The sequence below is a fragment of the Alligator sinensis genome, unplaced genomic scaffold, assembly GCF_000455745.1.
Source record: "Alligator sinensis unplaced genomic scaffold, ASM45574v1 scaffold386_1, whole genome shotgun sequence".
NCBI classification, from domain to species: Eukaryota; Metazoa; Chordata; order Crocodylia; family Alligatoridae; genus Alligator; species Alligator sinensis.
In genome coordinates this window covers 1,748,292-1,770,797 of record NW_005841996.1, presented here as the reverse complement: position 1 = coordinate 1,770,797, position 22,506 = coordinate 1,748,292, and the positions used below count along the sequence as shown (strand labels likewise).

The window sequence follows — 22,506 nt, the reverse complement described above, 5'->3', positions numbered from 1 at the left end:
TCTCTTATTGACATAACAAAATTGTCACCAGGAAGGGATATTAAACATCCTGGATATCCATATTTCCATCAAAGCTGTAATATCTACATTTTCTAAAGTAGGTCATATTGAAATATACAGAAAACATAAAAATTTTCATTTCTTTTTTTAATAGCATCTATCACAATGATTCTCAAACTGTTCTGCAAAATTCTCTTAGTATTCAGGGAATCAATTATTTTGACAATCAAGCAATGGAATTTGGGAGGGAAGGTTTGTTTAAGAGAGGGTGTTGTAGGCTTAGAGTTCATAGAATGAATTGGACAGAGTTGCATCTTAGATCTGGTACAGAAGTTTGACTCACTGGTCTAACCTAAATCAATTAGATTTGAGTGCACATCAAACCAGGTCTATCTTAGACTGGGTTCTACCATTTTTAGACTGGTCTGTTCTGTTACAGGTATAGATCAATTTCTGACCAGTTTATGTGTAATGTCTGTACCTGGCCTTAGAGGCTAACTCAGACTCTTCAAGGTGTCATCCACCTGGCCTTCTGTTGGATCAACATGGCTAACTACCTTTCTTTAGTAGTTCCTTGAATGAAAAGACTGAAGAAACCCTGCTCTTCTCTCATGTATATTCTGTGGTGTACTAAGTCCCAGCATCAATAAACTCCACAGGGCATATCCTTAGCTGATATAAAATGGCAGAGACCCCGAGCAAAACTCCAACTGGAATATATAAGTACTGCAAACTAGAGTTTCTCCTAGAGTGTAGGTAGGGCTGGGGGAACAACAAAACTATTCTTTTAGAATTCTGTTTTTTTAATTTTCATTGAAAAATCCGGGACATTGATTAAAATCAGTTAAAACTGATCCACTGTAATAATCTGAATCTAGTTTTTAAAAAGGCACTACCATACCCATCTTATTGACAAAATATTTCCAATATATACAACAGCAAGCTAAAAAATAGTAGAGGCATACCATGAGATATAGCAGTGCTAAATTGTTCTTTTTCTAATATGACTTTTCTTCCCATTAAATGTTTTAGATCCAATAGAAGGAAATTTCATTAAACTGAAGTAATTTTATTGGAAAACTGTGAATTAAAATTTGCATGAAAATAAAAGTCCAACAAAAAATATTGGTTACTATAGAGCTAAGATCAGACGGCCACCATACACAATTCCAAAGAATAAAGAACCAAATAGAGCTGATGAAAGGGGAAAGTTATGCTGGAAGCTACACATGTACATCTCTCTAATTTTCCTATGCATGCACACTTTAACAAGCTTTTTAATAGTTAGAAAATCTTAATATTAGTTTATTATTTTTACTAGAGGATTGCAATGTGAAAAGCATGGGGAATAAACAGGAAGAAATGGAAAGAGGCCACATTAAAGGTGTAAGAGCAAGCTACGCCTGTGAGAATGAAGGATAGGAAGTACACCCAGGAATCAACCTGGCTACTTAATGAAATTTCCAACGATTTGAAACTCAAAAAACTATCTGACAGAAACTGAAAACTTGGGCATACTATTAGGGATACGTAAGTATAAACATTTCACACAGGCATACAAGGGAAAAATCAGGAAGGCCAAGGCATGAAGTGAGATGCAGCTAGCAAAAGACATAAAAAGAAACAAAAGAGCATTATACAAGTCTGTTAGAATTAAGGGGTGTACTTGGTAGCCATGTTGGTCTGAGACAAAAAGACATACAAAAAATTAGAACTCTTGGTTCCAAAATGATACCTTTTATTAGACCAACTGGAAAATGGCAAGAAAATTGTCCTTTTCTGCAAGCTTTCGGGAATCAAAGTCCCTTCATCAGGCTCTGGGAAAAGTGTAGATGGTACAAGATGGTAAAAAGTCCCCATAGGTCGGAAATTTCATTTTTGCACAGAGGGAGCTGAAGATGGAAGTCTGTCCCTCTGGGTCCATGAGAGTGTCTTTGTGATCTGTGTTGAGTAGTTCTTTGATGTGTGGATCAGAAAATTTTGGTCCCTTTGTGCAGTGTTTCTCAACCAGTTGGTCGCAGTAATTATGAAAGGGTTGTGAGCAATCATGGAAAAATGTGGAAAATCAAGAATTTTCTCCTTTTAAAGGAGAAAAACCTGGGAAACTCCAGGTTTCTCCTTGAAGGGGCTGCTTGGGGCTGGGGGAAGTGAGAGGAGGGCAATTAGGCATGGGTGCCACATTCATGTGTGTGCACATGGCAGCCAGGCATCATAAAGAGCACCTTCTGCAAATCCCCACAGGTAAGTCTATGGTATGGGGGCCATAGACGACACATCGGGGGGCACAGGTGACACTTGGGGGGGTAGGTGCACCATGGCGCTGCAGTCTATCTGGACTGGTACAGGCAGAAGCCACCACCACAGCCCAGTGGGCAGGACCCAGAGCAGGAGGGCAGAGCAGGGTGGTGTGACTGCATGAAGAGTAATGGATGCGGGGGTCACCACACTGCCCATACCTCCTCCCACCTCCACCACACCCCTCAGGCCATGGCTGTACCCTGGAGGGAAGGTGAGGTGGCAGGCAGCACGAGCAACCTGAGGGGAGTGGCAATGGGCAGGCCATGGTGGTGGGGTAGAGTTGTGGCCCAGCGTACAAGTGGCTGGAGGTAGGTTGAGGTGAGGGCAGTGCACCCCCCCATCAGTTACTCCACATGCTGCTGGCAACGTGGTTGGCATGGGGGTCCTGGCAGTAGTGGCAAGAGCAGCAATGGGTCTTCATGTCCCACTCCTGGTCCTGTCCACTTGGATGGTTCCTGCCCATGCCAGTCTAACCAGGCTGCAGCCCCATGCCCACTGTAACTGCAAACCTCCTTCTGCCCCATTCTCCCACCCTTTGCCCCACATACTAAGGGGTTGGGGCCTGAAAGCAGGTTAGGAGTGAGAGGCACCAACAAGGTTGAGAGGGTAGAGGGGCTGTGGGTTGGGACTGAGGGGCACCAGTAGGGCCAGAGGTCTGTGAGTCAGGGGCACCAGCAATTTGCATTGTGCAGATTGCACAATGATGAATGTCACTTGGGAGTAATGGAGGGCCACATGTTGATATTGCTGTTGATATTGCTGTTAATGCTTTCCTGTTGATGGTGATTTCATAGTTTCATAGTAGCTAGGGTCAGGAAGGACCTGAAGAGATCATCTAGCCTGACCCTCTGCCACAGGCAGGAATGAATGCTGGGTTCACAAGACCCCAGACAGGAGATCATCCAACCTCCTCTTGATTTGCCCAAGGTAGGGGCGAGGACCACTTCTCTGGGAAGTTGGTTCCAGATTTTGGCCACCCTAACTGTAAAAAAAAAATTGATCTCCCTTGATGAGTTTGTAGGCAGCCACCAGGTCCCCCCCTCAGCCTCCTCTTACTGAGGCTGAACAGGTTCAGGTCCCTCAGTCTCTCTTCATAGGGCCTGTCCTGCTGCCCTCTCACCAAGCTGGTGGCCCTCCTCTGAACCCTCTCCAGGCTGGCCATATCCCTTTTGAAGCGTGGCGACCAGTACTGGACACACTACTCCAACTGCGGCCTGACCAAAGTCACATAGAGGGGGAGTATCACCTCTCTGGACCAGCTTGAGATGCATCTTTGGATGCATGACAAGTTATGGCTGGCCTTGCTGGCTGCGGTCTGGCATTGGCCCCTCGTGTTCATCTTGGAGTCAATAATGACTCCAAGATCCCGTTCTCCCTCTGCGCTTTCAAGAAGGGAACTCCCCAGCCTGTACATTTGCTGTGGATTTCTTCTCCCAAGGTGCAGCACCCTTCATTTATCTACGTTGAACCCCATCCTGTTCTCATCTGCCCACTTTTGTAGTCTGTCTAAATCTAGTTGCAGCCTCTCTCTCTCCCTTCAAGCGTGTCCGCCTCGCCCCACATCTTAGTGTCATCAGCAGACTTGGACAGCGTGCTTTCCACCCCTTGGTCCAAGTCGCTGATGAAGATGTTAAACAGTGCAGGCCCGAGGACCGAGCCCTGGGGTACCCCACTTCTCACATTTCTGTCTTTAAAATTAAGACTGTTGTGTTGCTTTAACTTATAGTGTGTAATAAGTATTTTTGGACCATAATATTTGTGTGTTTTCTACTTAAACTATTTACTGGGTTGGGACTGGCTATCAGTGTTTACATATGGGTCCTGGTACAAAAAAGGTTAAGAACCACTGCCTTATTGAATGGGGAGAACAATCTAGTAAGACATGATGCAATGAAGGCTGAAACTTTTAATGTCTTTGGGTGTTTATACACATGCTCTGGAAGTGGGTGGGGGATATTTTAATTAGAGTGGCTCTGAGAGCCATCTGAGTCCAAGGATCCCCTTTCCAAGAATCTAAACCTTTCTGAATGAAGCTAATTTATTTTAAGATTTTTTTCTTCCAGGAAATTATATTTTACATTAGACCAATCCCAAATTCAGTCATGTGCTTTTAAACCATTTAAGTCAAGTTTCAGCCAGCGTAACTGAGAGTAAAAGTTAGTTTGTACCCATTAGTCCCAGTATTATATTTATATATTATATTTATATTGGGCATGTCTACATGAGACACTAACTGCGCAGCAGCACGTCACAGCACCAACAGTGCTATTACGTTATTGCACAGTATTATTAGGCTGCTATGCAGTAACGCAAGTAAAAAGGCGTTCGCTGGCACTACTGCTCAGTAACTCCAGTTACTGTGCATTGATTTAATACTTGATTGTACAAGTACTAAATAAATGCTCAGTAGCCAGTCTGCAGTAGCATCTTGTGTAGGTGTGCCCATTGAGAACTATGTCATTTTCATCACTACACATCATGTAACTGGTGTCAGCTGGAACTAACAATTCAATCTACTGAATTTTTCATTAAGAATTCTCTTCACATTTTCTGGAAAGCCATGTGACTTTTGACCAGGAAATTGTTCCTCTTTAATATTCTTTGCCAATTTTCTGTGAATTAAATTTCACCCATGTGCTTTTCCTCAACTAGTCCCATCACCTTCACTGGGAATATTTGCAGAGTAAAGTACTTAAAGTAAAAAACCTGACTTCTAGTGGTTAGCCTGGCTTGCTTCTAAGTTGGCAGTTATACATTTTGAGTTCTGTTTACAGAAGAACAGAAGTAGATGTGGGAATATGACTTCAGGATACCAAACTGCTGCCCAGTAAACTGCTTCATCTCAAGAGAGGTAGAAAACAGTAGAACAGTTTGTTAGTGGATTGAAATCCAATTTATCTTCCTTCTGATTCAGCAAGATGGGCATTCACACTATTTTTTTACTTTAATTTCCTTTTGCCTTTCTTAGTTGAGTGTCCTGTTCCAAAATAATTTAGAAAGTATCAGCTTTAAAAAGAATACACTTTTATGGCAAGAAAGACAACTTTAGTTGTCTATAAGAAATGTTTAACTGTAGTATATTCTCATTAGACAGGAAATATGACTCAGAAACACACAGTTTTTTCTTGTATTATATATTTTACAGAAAGGACAGTGCAATGGCCTTCATGGCTCTTTCATATCATATTTGAATGTTAGTTTCCTCCTATCCTCAAAATAGAGTAACATTCTTAGGAATCATTGCAGTGACAGAAAAGAGAATACCTAACACTTTTGGTCAGGTTTAGCTTACAGGTGATGATTATGAAGCCAAAAGTTTTCATGAATGATGTGCACATTATAACAAACAAAAAGAAACTCTAATGTTCTTAAATTGACCAATAATGACTGTCTGAAAAAAAAATAAAACTTTAACAAGGTTTAAAAAGCTTTAATTATTTGATGAGCTCTGCAAGAACAAATCCATAAACTCAAATGTATAAAACAGGATGTGTCTACATGTGCTTTACTGTGCAGTAGACTTGCTGCGGAGTAAAGTGTCATCATCTACACGTGCACAGAAATTAGGGCTCAGTAGACTAATTTACTGTGCTGCCAGATAGTCCCTTTAGATACAAGTTGTATGCAGAAGCACAGAAAATGACTGCAGGTATAGATGGTGATGTTGGGATTAGTATATTCAGTTACATTAATTGCACATGTAAATGTGCCTATGATAAAATAATTGAAATATCACATTGTTTATTCTTATATAGAAATTCCAGGGTCCATCTGTTCATAAATGCATCAGTAAAATGTACCGAACCTTGACTACCATCATGGATGATGTAGGTAGAATGTAAAGAAAATTTCTTAATAGTAACATCTATTACAATGGGAAATAGACTACAAAGCTCCCAAACCTATGGCCTCATTCATTTAAAAGTAGACTGAATAAAGCAGCAAAGAAGAGAATATATTGGAGGAAGTTATTCTGCATTAGCAAAGAGAACAATCTTGTTTAAGATTTTGCAGTCTACAGAACACTTGGCTTATGCAATTCTGATCTTTTTAGATATTTTTTTGTTGTGCATGGGAATGTTCAGAAAATTCTTAGCATAAAACAAGACACTGCTTTCATTTAGTTCCATGTATTTTTCAGTATAGTCCCCATGACATCCCCGGTTATCAGTACACTTGGTACAGCTGCAGCTTTGCTATGGTTATCTTGTAGAACAGGGGTTGACAACCTATGACCCACAGGCCAGATCCAGCCTACAGAGACCTTGGAACCAGCCCACAGAGCTATGGCTTTGGTAGCATTCAGCCATGGGAGACAGCCTATGCCATGCTTCAGTAAAGGCTGCAGGAAGTAAAGGCAGAGGAAGCTGGGACCTAATGCAAGCCCCCCTCAGACCTGTACTAGGTCATCTAGCCCAGTGCCAGAAAATGTTGCTGACCCCTGTTGTAGAAGACCATGTCCTGGATATCTAGAAACTTCTCAACTGCAATCAATGAAACTCATCTAATAGGTCTTTCTTCAACCTGGGGAATAGGTAACATTTTAAGGGAGCCAAATCTGGTAAATCAGATAGATGGTAATTTGATTAATTTTTCTAATCTCTCCATAACACTCTTAATTCAGGATCTAAGCATTCAGAACACCTCATGGGATTCCAGGTCCAAACAACACATAGGTACCTCCATCCATCTGAGGAGGGAGTCCCCAACCACCTCCCTTCTTTCTCTCAAGTGTGGTGATCACAGAAACCACATCCCCAAGGTGATGTGATGCCTGCTTCTGGTTCACAGTGTCTGCTTCCTTGTATCAGTTGAATCTGAGGTATTCAATCCAGTAATATCTGTGCTGCAACCATGAATATGTTTGCTTACTTCTTTCTGTGTCCAATGTATTGTGGCAGACAAGGATCTTTGAGTAGATGTGATATCTTTTATTAGACCAACTAAATAGTTGGAAAATGTTCTTTGTAAGCTTTCAGGCTCTTCAGGCATTGGGAAACTCTGCAGTTGTTCTGTGTTCTCCAAGGTGGAAAAGAAGCTGAAGTAAACAAGAAGTCTGTGAAAATGCAAATGAGTGGAAGTTTAGAAGACAATGTGTAGAGATGCAGGGGTGGGCGGGGAGGGAAAGGGGGAAGTGTGTGAATGAATGCAATGAGTCAGCTTGAGGCAGTTTATCAGTGTCAAATGTCAGGCAGGTTGTACTGTGTCATAAATCCAATGTCTATATTAAGTCCATGATTTTTCGTATCTAGTAGATTTATGAAGTGAAGTTCGTAGGCTGGTCTATGAAAGGTGTTTTGTAAGTTCCCTTTGAGGATTAGAACCAACAGATTGGAGAGGGAGTGATTGTCTTGTGAGAAGTGGGCACCCACAGGTAATTGGATATTTTTGTTTTTGATGGATTGGATGGATTTTGTCTTTGGCAGAAAGTAAGGCCTTTTGAGAGGACAGATTTTTCAGCTTTGGTACGTGTGTATGTGGAGAGATTGATAATATTTGAGGGTTGATTGGTTCCTTCCATTTCATCACATATGAGGTTGGAATGTTGTCAGGTATTGTTGTTGTTTCTCTGAGAGTTATTTTGTGACTGGGAGAGTTGTCCCTCTAGTCATTGGTTCCATTTCTTTTTTTTGTGTTGGATGGATGTTGTAGCAAATCTTTGGTAATCTTTTTGTGTATGTTGTATAATACTTGGGAAGATATCTGGATTTCTCTTTTTTTTTTTTAGGTTGTTGTAGCATGTGTTGATGTATTATGGTACACCTGAAGATAGCCTTCTACAGTGTGCTGTGTCTTTCTTAACAATTCATGAATCCTGTCAAGGAGCCATCGTTCTCTTACATGCTATGCAGGGTTGCAGCAGCATACTTAGGGGTGAGCAAGGGGGGTATCTACTCCAGCTGCCAAGTCAGGAGGGCCATCAGAATTGCCCCAACCCTGAGGAGACTACCCTGGCAGCATTCCCATGCTGGGAAATCAAAAACAGCCCTCAGCTGCTGTGACTTTAAGAACCTGTGGATATCCTGGCATGGGTAAGAGTGCTGCTGCCATCCTCACTCTCAGAAACCATGTGCACCCTCCCCTACCCCTGCTCTTGTATCCTATGCCGCCCCCTACCCCTCCCTCAGATCCATGCCCCCTGTCCCTGTTCTCAGTCCAATTCATCCCTCTTCCCATTGGGAACCTGTGCCTCTGTCTTCTACCTAAGAGCACTTAATGAAGGTGCTATGAGAAGGAATCCAGTATTTGTACCTGTAATAATATATTCCAATTTTGGTGCGTATCAATAGAATCATTTTGGGGAAGAGAAGAAAGGTTTTCTGTTCATTGTAGAGTGGGGTGTGTATAAATAAGAAAGAAGGAAAAGTAATGCCGATATATGTACATAAAATGGATGTGGTATGTAATACTGTGAGGAATGCAAGAAGGACTTAGAATAAGGAAATACTACATTTAAAAATGTCTAAAGGAAGTTAAGGCTGTGTATTGATACAGCCAAAACGCAAAATGCTTCAGCTCATGAGACATGAGTTTGAGTTCTGCCTTAGGCTTGTGCTAAAGGCTGTTTTCTAGCTGGCCCCCATGGAAATGGGTACCTGCTTCCTTGGGCTAGGAAGTCAATGGTGGCCAAATATAAAGCTTGTCACATTGTGTCTTTGCATGCTGTTGGCCACAGCACACAGATACTGTTAGCTCTATGAAGCCATCAGGCTTGGCCGGGAGGAGGATACAACTTTTAAATGCAAACTTAATTTGGCCCCCTTGAAAATACCAATAATCTCAAGAAATAATACATGGGGGATCCGTAGTAGAATCAAAGATAGAAACCAGGTATCCTGAGCTTCAGTCCAATGCTTTAAACACAAGAGAGCATCTTTTACCACTTACAGCCCTGTGCCACGTTCATTGACATTCACTGTTCAGATTGTGAGATGGATGAGGCAGAGATCCCGTGGAACAAATAGGATTTTTTGTTGTTGTTGCTGTAGCTGTTGTAAACAAGGGGAACTTGTACACATGACAGGGATTTACTCCCTTAAATTGCAATTAAAAACTCACCCTTTCAGTGATTAAAATCCCACAGTTTCAATTTTAGGGGCTTCCGTCACTGTTATGGCAAGGGGCCTGATCCTTTTTTTTTTTCTTTTTTTTTTTTTCCATGAAGCCTGCCTGCCTCTCCCAGAACCGGGGGGCAAGCTGCCAGTGGGCTGAATGGCCTCTGAGCTGCAGGGAGTCCCAGTCCTTTTCTCTGTGGTGGTAGCACCACCTGGGGCCACCCAGGTGGGCTGCTAGCAGGCCAGATGCTGCCCCAGCTTGGAGGCAGCACCCACCAGACCGAACTCTTCCCTGCGCCTGCTTGAGGAGAAGCACCCTGTACACTGTCCCTGCCACCTTCCCAGCACCTGTGACCACCTGGGAATGGGCCACCTTGCCCCTGGGGCAGTGTGGAGAAGTGGCAGGAGAGCAGCTGGATGTGCTGGGAGCCGAATAAGGTGGTAGGGACAGTGCTCAGCATGCTGGGTGTGCTCAGGGAAGTGTTGGATCAGGTGTCTCTGAGCTGGGGCAGCCTGCTGCCTGCTAGCAGACCACTCGGGCAGCCCCAAGAGGTGCCACCACCACAGCGAAGGACCAGGGCCCCTCACGGTTCAGGGGCTGCTTGACATATCAGCAGCTTGCCCCCTGGCCAAGGGAGTGGCAGGCAGACTCCTCAGAAAAAAAAAAAAAGAAAAAAGGATCAGGCCCCTCACCACTTCCACCTTCAGCCCACCTATCCTGGAACCAGAGCCGAGCTGTCAGATTAAAGGCTGCAACATTACAAGTAGCTACATTTCAAACTAGACTTCTTGTGGATGTGGTTTAGTTTGCAATGTAAGAAACTCATTTAAATCACTAAAAACCCCATACACATAAAGTGTGATGCAATTAAACTGCAAAAACAGGCAGTTTTTGTCATGTGTACAAGTGCCATGGGGTGGTAGTATTGCCTATAATAAGCTTGCCTGATACCTGTCATGAAATGGCTTGTAACATTGCCAAGTGTTAACAGGAATGAAATTTTACTTTCTCATTCTCTGCTTCAGGCTGATATTCTCTCTCCCTGTCCCTGCGCTCCAAATTTCAGCCGAAAGCAGTTAGCTTTCTGGAACAGGGCTTCAGAAAAATAAGTTTTTTGCTCATGTTAAAATATTCTGGGGTGGTGTGAACAGATATAAAAGAGTTTCTGGATGTTGGGTACTGGGACTGATAGAACAAGCAGACTGAGATTGGTTGTGGGCAGAGGCAAAGATTCGTAGCAGCAGCAGTGATCAAGATTCAAGTAGTAAGACATGGGTGAGAGATTAGGACTAATTAGGCAAGTAGAAAAAATTGGATTGAGGCGTGAAGCCAGAGGTGATGAAAAGACAGAAATGGAACAAATTGAGAGGTTAGGACAAGAGTCCTTGCCCACTGCAACACCAAAGCATAGGAAGGAACACAAGGCTCCTGAATTACACCTTTTTTTTTAAATTTCTTTCAGAAAATATCTGTGAAATTCAATGCAAAATGTATGCCTTGTCCCCTCCTACTTCTGGTCCACATCAAAGATAACAACCTATTACTGCTATCAATTATTGAGCTGGCTCAACTGGAAAAGGTCAGTGTAGTGGATCTAAAGGTTCCTGGTGATGAGTCATGTCAGTGTTAGTATGATAGAATTTCTATTTTTGTTTCCTTTTTAAATGCCTAGGAAACAATCCACAAAAATATTGAAAGAACATTGTAACAGTTGCAAGGTCAAGCAGATATCAGAATTAAGATCCTGCAAAATGTAATTTGCCTGCCCTTCCTTCCCCTGCTCTCCCACCCAGCCATTCCCACTCCCTTTGTGCAAAAATATCAATATACTGGTTTGTTTGTTTTTTGCAGAGGAACCTTTTTCATTTATTCCACAGCATGAGTTTGCTCTGCACATGAATCAGAAATATGCAGTAAAGGAAACTCTTCTGTTGGACTTTTGTCTCATTTGTAACAGAAGCTGGAAAGTGTGTATTGAAATGGGCAGTGGATTGCAGGTCAAGAAAAGATTGTCTTACGCTACTCTGGAGAATTAGATTCAGCCCCTGCCTCTGCCAAAAGGCTCCCATGTAATTCAAAGCAAATAACTCAAACCAAACTTTTCAGATACTGTTGCCAATTGTTTGCTGTTTAGTTTCTACATTCCCAACTAGATATCTGATTTATATAACTGCTGAGTACCAACAGCTAAAATTGAAGTGAACTGGAAGGAGTGCTTTGAACATATAAAGTGATAGTATGGCCATTACTATGGAGAATCAGGTTCTAAATGTCTCAAATTAGGCACTCAAAATGAGGAAAATGTTCATGTTAATCTCTCTGATCCTCCATATCCAATCTGTAAAACAGAGATAATTCTTCTCCCCTTTGTCCTTGCTCAAGTGTTGTGTAGATATTTTAATTAATGTTTGTGAAGATGCTTAGGTATGATAGTGTTGAACACTACAGAAAAGTCCATCAGGAGATTAATTATCCTGTCTTCAAGAAGAAGTTGAGTAATATATAGTAAATAAGGCAATGAACAATGAGGAAAAAACAAAATATTGACTAGTTGCTATTTAAGCAAGCAGCATCTATCCTGTTCTGTGGATTAAGCAGGGTCCTGTGGAAAGACAATATATGATCAGGTAATTAAAGATTGTATCAGAATGATTAGGAAAAAGCCCACTTAATCCTAATGGCCCTGTTGTTTATGGTTAAAGTGCCTTGCTTCTTGTAGCTATGAGAACATAGGGAGTAATGCGGTAGCATCACAACTGAACACTTTTGTCTCCTCAGCCTGACTGGGCAGGCACCTCATACCTCTGGCTTGACCTCATACCTCTGGAGACGCATTAAGATTCTTCATCCATGGTGCCACAGCAGCCCTTAATATAGCTGGTTGTATAAATGTAATTAATCCTAGTACTTCTTAGATTTTGAGGATTTAACATGCAACTTTACAGTTTTCTTAATGTGAAGGGTGGGAGAGGACATGGGGGTTGAAGGAGAGTTTTATAAAAACTTACAAGATAGTAAAGGCAGTGAAGAGCATAGTATTATTAACCACAATCAGAAAAAGAGCTATAATTAGAATGTCTGGACCCACCATATAGTCTTAATTCTTCCATATGGGAGACTCAAGGGAGCATAAGAGCATGTTCATTTCATTTGGTGTGTAGTGCTGGCACTGGATTTATGACCCAGGTACCTTGTTCTGGGCAGACCCAAACCCTCAGGCTGACCATGACCTCTCCATTAGATAATAGATTAAATTTATTAATACACAGTAATAGCAGATAAGAATAATGCAAACAATTCTATATCTACCAGTCCTAGAGCTGTCATCTGAGGAAAGGTACATCTGGCTGGTATGTGAGATTCACCCCAAAGTTCTTTCTTGCATGTCAGATGTCAGCAGCCTGGAAGTCAGACACCGAGCTCCACCCCGCCTCACCCCCAAGTGTGGCAGGTGAGATTGGTGGCCTCAGGTTCCCCTCTCAGGGACCCTTTGCTGCTCTGAAATCCCTCCTTTTATATCTTTTTCCTCTTTTGATGACTCTTCATTCCTGTGCATCATTGATTGGTCTCCCTGTGGTCTTCATACTGTCTACTTTCTGTCAAGTCAGCATATTCCTTTGTTTTGCAAACCCATCACATGCACACATCCTAATTTGGACTTTTACCGGGACTCCTAATTTGATCTGTTCCCCAAAACTGGAAATTCCAAGGGCTCTGCAATTGGGCACTATGACTTGGCCAATGTGGCAGAGTCCCTTATCTCATGTTATGGAACACTGTGATAAATGTCTTCAGGTTCCCAGCCTGTGTGTCTTCTTGCCTGTGTCAGACAGTGGGCTGTGAAGAAAACTGTCACAAACAGGCTTTTAAATATCAATTAACCCTTGCCAGTCCCTTGGACCATTGTTCTAATACATATCTACCTTACCTACAAGCCAATTCCCAAAAGCAAGCCTCTAAATATCATTTTCTAGCCATCAATTCTGTGGGGCTGGATCATGTTCAGTACCAAGGAATGTTCAAAGATATTAACAGCAAGCCCCTAGAAAACCTTGAGAGGAAGATTGAATGACAATTTTTAGATACTTGTAGCATGGCCATTTCTGGGTAATTTTTCCTGAAGACAGAAAAATGCAATTCCCTGGTTCCTGCTGTATTTCATGTTCTTGCATCAAAAACTAGTGATGCTAGACCTCTTCAGAAGACCAGTTAAAATAAGTTACTGTTAGTAAACCCACTTATTTTCCCACACCGCTGGGCTATCCATAGCCTAAGTGGCCAGTACTTGCATGCCAGGCAGGTTGCGCCAGCAGGAGCCACACACCCTGTAGGTTGCAGCAGTGTGCACCATAGGGGCCCCGACATGGGCACCCCTAGTCCATCACTCCCAGCTCTCCAGCGATTGTGTCTGCCTCTACAGGTGCCCCACAGTGTGGACTCCCCCAGGACTGTGTGCTATGCCATGCTGAACCAAGCTGTCCCCTGGGGAGAGGACAGGAAGCAGAAGCTAGGGGAGGGAAGGTGGAGCCCAAACACCCCAGCTAAGGGGCAGCAGCAGATGGATGGGAGTCCAGGTGCTGCAAATAACCCACTGCAAGCCACCATTTGGACAGCCTTGCCATAACTCATTCCTCGGAATGCAAGAACTATTTCTTCTGAATACCTACTAAATTCAGTTGTCAGACTAAATTTGACTGAAAGCAGATAGTAAATATAGAATGTCTCAGTCCAAACCATATTACTTTATATCACCTTCCAGGGGCAGAAGAAACTGAGGCCCAAACCAAAGCCAGATCTTCCATCACCTCTATCTGCTCATTCCATCAAGATTTGTTTTCTGCCTTGCACTATAGTTGTACCTGCATTTGGGGTCACCCTCAACAACAAGGGTCACCCCTAACATCAAAAGCAACAGCAGGGACTCTCATTGGGAATAGTAGTGAACTCCTGTCTTTCTTGAGAAGCAAGAGTGGCAGCTTAAAGCCCCTGCAGTGCTTAGCACAACAGTCAGGATATATAGACATTTCCTCCATCAACAAACAGAGTCTTCTGCTAAGTTGATGCTTGAAGGTAACCCAGAATAAAGTGTCTTGAAGTTAGTAACCCGCTACAATAAACATGGTGGTTTTCACCTTTCAGAGATGTTGCTCTGGCCTAAGTGCAAGACCATACAGCATTGGGTACACATGGGTCACAATTCCAAGCTTCTTTCACAATCATGAAAGCTACACAATCCCTTTTCTTCGTTAAATGACAAGTTCATATTTTGATTATAAATCCCAGTCTCAAAGCTCTAGGCCTCTAATTCCATGCCTTAATCTGGCCTTGCAAATCTGTCAACAAAGTGGACATAGTGGGATTGTGAACCCCCAACACTTCTAGTTATCTGTATCTTTGGGGAGCCATTATTAACTGATGTATATTAGAGCAGCCCACAAGTTGCTCTATATTGCCCCATGATCAGGCAAAGAAGCAAGAAACCATACCTAGTCCCTGACATGCCTACTGTTGTACCAAAACAAAAAAAAATTAACCTTACAGGCATTATGTGACATTTTTCTTTGAATTTACAGAATTTAGTTGATAAGGATACCATTTCTGAAAGTCTTTTTTAAACCACCCAGTGGAGTTTATAAGAGGCATGGAATTCCCTAATAATATTTCTGTGGGGTTTTGAGAATCAACCATAGCATGTTTCATTATTGATAAAATTCCATGCATCTTACCCACAAGGGACCAAAGGAAGAACTATTCATATCTTATTTGAATCACTTAACATTAGACTGGTCAAAGAATTAGACATAACATATATAGGAACTTGTTCAATACTTGGTTTTCCAGCTCAAATATTTGCTCTTTTTCAAAACATTTTGTGCAATTCAGCTAGGCTTTTTATACTTATCACACAGAAACTATGCCCTGGATTTTCCGTGATATGTCTGTGCTCAACTAAGTAAATATGAAAGTTCATAAGCCTGGAAAAAAAGCATAGCAAGACCCAGACTGTTATTTTATATAACCATATTAACACCATCAAAATGCACTATTAGAGACCATCTGCTGTAAATGAACCAACATATGGAGACTTACAATTTTAATTTTTTTTCAGAATTATTGTTCACTTGTTTAAAATCAGAAAAAAGGCAAGCTTTCTGTCTGAATTTTTTCTCACTATGAAAGTTTAGCAGTTGACCAAATACCCTGCATTATATCTGAGACGCATTGAATTTTTCAGGTGTAGTTGCATGGTGTGATCTTATACATGTTTACTATTTAAAACTGAATACAACATATTTCAGAAGATATGACTGGAGATAGAACTACCTTATTGTTTTTCCCCCTGATATTAATACGCATAAGGCATTTATATACAGCTCTGAGAGCTGGTCTAATTAAAGCCCCTGGTGCATCACATGTAACAGCATCCCCACACCGAAAAATAGTGGCGGGGGCACTTTAACTAAAGCTCATTGAACAAGCTTTAGTTAAAGCACTCCTGCTGACATTTTTCAGTGTGGGGATGCTGATGCATGTGACGCTGGAGTCTGCTGGAGTGCGGTAATTACCACGCTCCAGCAGACTCAGTTAATCAAGTCTGCTCAGACATGTTGTAATTACAGCGTATCAGAGCAGCCTCACTGCACATGTGCAGGCACCCATAAAGGTCAAGTCCCACACTACCTAAAAAAAGGCCTAAAGTTGGGTCCCAAATCCATATTTATGTCTAAAAAAGTAGTCTGATTTTCCAAAGAGTTGAGTAGCAGGAGATCCAGTTATGGTCACTGGGAGCAAATGAGAAGACACTCAGCCCTTTGAAAATAATTGCCTAAATAAGGGCTTGGCAGCCAAACTTTAGGTTCCTATCATTTAAAGTATTGACTTAAAAATAAAATAGATATGAGTAAATAAATGTCTTGCTGTGAGTCCATTGGTGGAACTTGAAATTTAGTAAGTTATGCTTTAATTGACTCTCTGTAGCTCCTTTGTGAGTTCTTATTTAGCAATATCAAACTTTGAACAGCTCTTTGATTTCAAAATCTGTCACAACCTTAAGTGACATTTTTTATATATTGTAAGAGCCTAGCCTGATGTAAGGGAGAATATCTCCAGTTGCGCACATGTTTTGGAGAAAAGTCTACTTTTGAATTGCTAGTTGTTATAAGGAAGTTTTAGCCTGATGTGATTTGATACAGCTAATCCACCATAGCTAGGGAAAACAATGAAATCTTTAAAAGAAATGTAACTGCCTGCAAATGGTGTCACAACAATAATTCTGTGCATTTTGGGAATAATAGGTGACAGAGAATAAAGAATGCTTGGCTACATATCATGAGACAGTTGATTCCTGAATAGCTTGAAATAAGATCGTAAACATAATCAAGTGCATTGATGTCTCCAGCTATGTGGCAGTGATGCACCATGCTTTCCCACAGAATTGTTCATTAAAGAAAATATAGACTAGATATTGTATTGCTATCCCAAACAAAATCAAAGCAATTCTTTCAGCTCCCACAACCAGTTCATGAGATTCTTTCCTCAAACTGGGATCCCTTTTACTGCAGAAGATGAAAATTACACTGTTCTTAAAGAAAATCCTACACAAACAAGGGCTAGTTCAACCCTGGTGAAGCAAGGTTACTTCTCTCAAGGGTAAATTTGGCCAGCCGTGTTGGCGAGGCTTAGAGCTTTAGCAATGGAACAGCATGCTAATTTTGCTGTATTCACAATGGGGCACAGAGCTAGACTCACATGAAAGGGTTAATATATGAGCATCTTTTCAGAAAACTGGTAGGCAACAATGTTCTCTTCAGTGTCATTGTTAAATCATTGATCAATCGAGTTTTTATCTTACAATGTAATGCTTGTAACTTAATAAATTTATAAGAGAATCCTGTGATTATAGTCAAGCTACAACACCAGCTGCTTCGCCTGTCTTTTAATGCGGTTGAGTTAGCAATACTAACGAAGTGGGCATCTTTTAGCTATTACTGAGGTCTAGCCATATATATATAGGCATCCTAGATTAAGTAGTTCAATAGCACCTCATTTAACAACATCATCAAAGTATGATGATGATCCCTAATTTCCCTTTCCTAGACTGCGACCAACTCTTTTCTCCAGCTTCTGCATGTCTCCTGCCTTTCTCCAAGCTTAGGGAGAAAACTTCTCTGCTGGTCTGCTAGAACATGTCCTTTTCTATATCCTGTGTTAGTAAAGAGAATACAGTGCTTGAATGCCTTCTAGTTCATAGCTTCTCCCTGCAGTAGAATATCATAGAAACAAGATTTCCTCAATAAAATGCTATTTCCTAGGTTCTTTCTATCCAATCAGTTCCTAAAGATTTTCTGCTCTTATTCCAACCACAACAGTCAAAGTGAAGGATATGTATATTCTAAAACTGTATGTTCTAACAAAAATAAGTGTTACTATTTGATGTTGGAAAGCAAGTTTCCCAAAGCATGTCATTATCTGGCATAGCACTTCGACATGCAAGTCAGTTGGAGGAGTAAGTATAAAAATATGCTAGTCAAGCTGGCTCAAATTACTAAAAAAGTTTGTACTTCTAAGAGAGTATTTCACAGATGTGTCTGAGAATCAAACTCTGTAAAACCAAAGAGGTGACAGGAGGAAACTGCTAGTGTGAATTATCCATTAGAATGTTAGCCCTTACAGTTTGAAATAGATGTTAGTTCAGTCTGACAGGTACTCCCCATGCTAACAATCAAGCTATTTAGTGTCTGTTGAAAATAATGTACTAATGAATAGTTCACATCACAAAATTAATGAGAAGTAACATAAATTTTGCTTTTAACAAAGCTCTTTCTAATTCTACCAGGTGACACAGAATAAAAGTACTTCTCTTAAAATATTAATAGCTTTAATACACCCAAAACAGATCCCTTATGATCTGCATGTAGAAAGGTTCTCCATTCACCAGTCTTCAGATATTTCATGGCAAGTCAATCAGCTTCCCAGGGCAGCAGGATGTATAGGGGCAATGGTGATTTCCAGCAGCTCCTGTGCTGCTGGTGCGATTGCATGGCAGCAGCGACCGATGTTAATTTTTCACGTCCTCCCTCTGACCCATGTCAATGCCTGGAGCAGCTGCCTTGGTTGCCCTGCCCTAGTTACACTACTGTTTCATGGTGCCATTCCACCCCACACCTGAACCCAGGAAGCAAAGGAACTTTTTCCCATATCATTATCACTTACAATGAGGAAATGATCTTGGTAGGCCTGGAGAAGGAGCGAGCAGGCTGGAGACAGGAACACAGGTCCATACTTTTATTATCCAGCTCTGTTGACTTTATCCCAAAATAATACAGCTGCAGATAGTATGACCTTATTAAGCTCCTCCCCTTCCTCCTTTACAGAAAGAAGCCCGGTTAGAATGGTTCCAGTTCCAGGGAGGAGTTCCACTAAGGATTTGCAGATGGTTATACCAACCCAGTTCTTTACACCACAGAATTGCCACAAGGAGATCCTCACAGAACTTCTTCCCCACTATTCCCCTCCCATCAGCTTTAATTCAAAAGAAACAATGGGGGGGGAGGGCGGGGATCTGAATTTCATTAAGTATTTGAATCCATATATTGTAGGCATGCAAAAAGCATGTGTTTTGGCTACGCTTAAAATATTATGGATTTGAAACAGGGATTCTAGATAAAGAAAAAAACAAAGTAATTTCTTAATCAGAAAACATTTTTCTTTTTTAGTAATGAACTTTTATTAAGATAGTGGGTATATACATATCTCAGAAACCATAAACAGACAGGAAAACATTATTATAAATGTGTGTATATGCAATGCAAAAAAAGAGAATGCAATAGAATAAATTATACCTTGGCTTCCTCCTGCCCCAACATTTTCCTTTTCCCCCAACCCTTTTTTTTTTTTTTCTTTTTTTGCCTTTTTCTGTTCTCTAAATTTTCTGAACTTGGACAACTGAAAAGTTAGCAGAGTGCCCAAAGGCAATGTGAAATGCCAGAACTCCAGCACTTTCCACCAGAATTGCAAAGACTCTGTCTCTGCATCTACACATGCACTGGACTGCGCAGTTGTTACTTGCATAAACAAGTACTAAATGACTGCACAGTAACTAGTGTTGCTGCACATTACTGTCACTGAATGGGTTTTTTCCCAACACTACTGCACAGTAGCAATGAGCTACTGCACAGGAGCTTGTTACTACTGCACTATTGCATCATGTGTGGTAGCAGTGAGCCATGGCACAGTAGCTCATTGCTACGGCGCCATTGCGTCTCATGTAGACGCACCTTGTGTTTCATTTTTTGAAAGCTTTATTGTGTTCAGAACTCTTCTGTCAAAAAATAGGCTTATAGGAAAATAGGGCTGGAAGGGACTGGAGGGGAAAGTAGGACTCAAGACAGGATCATCTTTAACTAAACCATCCCAACCAAGTATCTGTTTAACCTGTTTTTGAAAATTTCCAAGGATGGAGTCTTCACACCCCTAGGTAGCCTGTTCTAATGCTTGACTACCATCACAGTCAGAAAGTTCCTCTTAATCTCCAACCTAAATTTCCCCAGCTGTAGTTTGAGTTCATCATTCCTAGCCCTGTCTCCTGTGACCACAGGATAAAAATCTATCTCCATCCTCTCTATTATCACTCTTCAAGTATTTGAAGAATGTTATCAAATCACTCTTCAGTATTCTCTTCTCCAGACTAAATAACACTAGATTTTTCACCCTTTAGTCATAAATCTTGTCTCCCAGGCCCCTGATCATTTTTGTGGCTCTGCCCTGGACTCTTTTCAAACTGCCCACATCCTTCTTGAACCATGGGGCCCAAAACTGGATACAGTATGTCAGGTGAGGCCTCAACAGTGCTGAATAGAGCAGAAGAATGACGTCCCTTGATTTGCAAGTGACACTTCTGTTAATCCAACCCAGTATGCTATGCTGTGGGCACGTCTGTACATGCATTAATGCACTATAGTTGCTATCAGGTATCCAGGTTGTAGCTGTATTTGTCTGGAGGAAAACACAATCAGGGTTCATGGTAGAGGTGATATCTTTTACCCTTCATTGGGCATCAGAGAAAAGATAGTAAAAGTTATCCTGGGTAGAAATGAAAATTCATATTTCATAGGATTTCACAGAGGAGTCAATAGATGGAGTACTCCTCTGGGCAGGCAGTTCCTAGCTGGTAAGGAGTCTTAGGTTTCAGGTGGTCAAAGTTGCTTCCTCCTTGGGAAATTTTGAAGATTTCATTTAAAAATCAGCTAAAATTAGATATCTTCCATGTGTCAGGTATCCAGGTTGTAGCCATATTGGTCTAGAGGAAAACACAATCAGGGCTCATGGTAGAAGTGATATCTTTTATTAGGCCAACAGGATTTTTGCAAAAAAAATTCTTTAATTGCAAGCTTTCAGGCACAGACACCTATCATCAGGGATCGGAGGAAAGATTGTAAAAGTTCTCCTGCGTAGGAATGAAAGTTCATAGATACTGCGATACTGCTCCTGCCGTTGTTCAGTGTAATTTGCATCATCACAGAGCCTCATAAGAGAACTGAGAGACTCCTTACCAGCTAAGAACTGCCTGCCCAGAGTATTCCATCTATTGACTCCTCAGTGAAATCTTATGAAATATGAAATTTTCATTTCTACCCAGGAGAACTTTTACAATGTTTTCTCTGATGCCTGATGAAGGGTGTTTGTGCCCAAAAGCTTGCAACGAAAGAAAATTTTTTGCAAATATCTTGCTGATCTAATAAAAGATATCACCTCTACTACAAGCCCTGTTGTTGCTGTGCATTAAGTTTAGTACCTGTAATAACATGTACTAACTCAATGCACAGTAACCAGTGCTACTGAGCAGTAGTGCTGGTGCATGTCATTTTAGTTATGCTAATGTGCAGTAAAATAATTCTGCTGTGCATTAGCACAATAACACATCTTTTGCAGTGACACGCTAATGCACAGTATAATTAGCCTATTGCACATTTAGCATCTCATGTAGGCGTGCCCTGTATTTCCTTAACTTGCTAATGAGAATGTTACACGAGACATTGTCAAAATCCTTGAGAAGTCAAGGTATACCACATCCAGCGCTCTCCTCTCACCCACAGAACTTGTCACATCATCATAAAAGGAAATCAGGTTGCTCGGGCATGACTTACTCTTGGTGAATCTATGCTGGCTATTCCTGATCACCTTGTTCTCCTTTGGGTGTTTCACAATGGATTCCTTAAGGATTTGCTCCATGATCTTTCCAGGTGTAGGGATCAGGCTGACTGCTCTGTAATTCCCCAATCCTCCTTCACTACCCTCAGATGCATCCCATCCAACCCTGTCAACTTGAAAACATCTAGCTTTTCTAAGTAATCCATAACCCCTTCTGCCATTACTCCAAGCTATTTTGTCTCCTTCCTTATCTCCACTTCCAACTTCAGTTGTCATCTGGTAGCTGCCCCTATTAGTGAAAGCTAAAGTTAAAAAGGCATTACATACTTAAGACTTCTCTGCATTGTCTGTTGTTACGTTGCCTTCTGCTTTCCATAAGAGACCTATGGTTTCTTTGGTCTTCCTCTTACTTTTGACATACCTGTATAATCCCTGTTTATTGCCTTTTATGGCCCTTGCCAGCTGTATCTCAGATTGTACCTTGGCCTTCCTAATTTTCTCCCTGAAGGCCTATGCAATACTCTTATATTCTTTCCTAGTACCGTGATGAATTTTCCATTTCTTATAAGTAGGGACCTTCTTAAATTGTAGTTTTGCAATTTTTGCAGAAACCATGAAAAATGTCATCATAAAAGTTTTCTGTGATCACCATGAAAAATGGTGTTTCCTGCAATTTTGTGCAGCATCACCCCCCGCCCCAAAAAAACAAAACAAAACAAAACCTTACTAGAATGTGCGGGCCAGCTCCCGATCTCGGGGGCGAGCTGGGCCCGTCTTTGTGCACACAGGCTGTGGCCAGCAGCCCGGGCACGCGGGGCTGGAGAAAACCGCGGCGCGGTATGGTACGCTCGAGCTAGAATCAGTCATGGAAGCATAATGGTTGATTGAAAAGATTATTTACTTACACCCAAGGTGGTCGCGGTGTAGGCTGGTCAGCTTTCCAGGCACAGCTCCGCTTGAGTTCTCGGTGGAGGACTCTGATAGACTCGGTTCCTTGACCCC

The 22,506-nt window shown here is 41.5% G+C and overlaps 1 protein-coding gene across 1 annotated transcript in view; it reads left to right on the top strand.

The window, feature by feature from the left end:
* GABBR2 (gamma-aminobutyric acid type B receptor subunit 2) overlaps positions 1–22,506 on the top strand; it is a 984,392-nt gene that overhangs the window by 706,669 nt on the left and 255,217 nt on the right.